This window comes from Solanum pennellii, chromosome 3, assembly GCF_001406875.1.
Source record: "Solanum pennellii chromosome 3, SPENNV200".
In the NCBI taxonomy this organism is placed as follows: Eukaryota; Viridiplantae; Streptophyta; class Magnoliopsida; order Solanales; family Solanaceae; genus Solanum; species Solanum pennellii.
In genome coordinates this window covers 13,839,397-13,840,918 of record NC_028639.1, presented here as the reverse complement: position 1 = coordinate 13,840,918, position 1,522 = coordinate 13,839,397, and positions in this window count along the sequence as shown.

Here is a 1,522-nt window from a genome sequence, read left to right as displayed (position 1 = left end):
GCCTATTATTATTAAAAATAAATAAATTACCCGTCATAAATTAATTTAGTTAAATGACCATTCAGAATTATCAAAAATGATCTTTTTGGATCCGGGTCATTACATTATCCACCACTAAAAATTATGTTCGTCCCCGAACATAAGAAAGAAGAAGAAAGAATAATTGACATTATCAAAAGCTTGAGTTATGACCTACTAGTTGGTGTTCATATCTCCAAGTGAGCTCCTCCTTAAGACCATTCCATCAAGATCAAGTACTTAGAACTGAACTTTCGAATCAAACTTTGGAAAATCTATAAATCAAGAGAGACTATCAAGCCACAAATAAGTCATGAATCCAATTAAAACTAAAACCCATTGGACCTTAACACAACCATCATGATGAATATTTTCTGATATAACTAAGATAACCTTCTGAATCAATACGAAGAAAATTGAACATGAACCCACTACCACACACTCTCAATGCACAAATCGTTACCGGTCTTATTATGATTCTCTTCTCACAACACAACTGTCACGACCCAAAACGAGCCGCGAGTGGCACCCACACTTATCCTCTTATTTGAGTGAAATACCGTGGTTTCACGGTATAATTAATACTTTTCCTTAAGTTTAGTGTGTCCAAAAGCCTTTTTGTGCTAATTTTGATATAAGTTTCTCTTTGTTTTGCAGGAAATCTGTCCAAAGCTGAATGTGGAGATTTTGAGCGAAAAAATGCAGAAGAGACAACCTACGGAGCTTATGACGGTCCATCGTGCCTGTGACGGTCCGTAGGTGGAAGCGTAGTGCAGCTGCTGAAGGAAGATGGGGAAGTCTTACCAAGTGTGGGATTACGAAGCTTGTGACGGTCCGTCATGGCTATGACGGTCCGTCCTGCAGGTCCGTCGTGAAGTTCAGAGAAGTGATCCCAGTACCCAGATTCCGAGAGTTAAGTATTTTGGAACGAAGACCCTCGACGGACCGTTGTGCCTATGACGGTCCGTCATACTTGCCGTCGAGGGGAATGAAGAAAGCAGCAGAAGAAATTGCACCAAGTATGGGACGACGGAGTCCACGATGGTCCGTTGTGACCACGACGGTCCGTCGACCCAGCCGCGTTTTGGCAGATTTCCAGCAATTAGAATTCTTGTTTAATTAGGTGTTTGTTTTTTATAAATAGTTCGAAAAACCTCGTTTTTGAGGTTAGACACCTTATCGTTAGACTCTTAGATTGTTAAAACTTCGTATTGGTGAACATTGTATTGTGAGATTCTTGATAATCATTAGACTTTTCGTGAGATTATTGATTACTTTGAGAATTCTTGCAATGGATTTTTGGTGATTAATCAAGCAACCTTTTGGATTTTATTCTTTCTCATTGAAGTAAGTACATGAATTCTTATTTAATATATTTGAATATTGTTTTTATGGCTATGAGTAACTAAACTCCATAACTAGGGTTGTGGGAACCATAAGGAAATAATGAGATAAACCCTAGCTAAAATAACAATTCTAGAATAGTGTCTTGCATGTATTAATA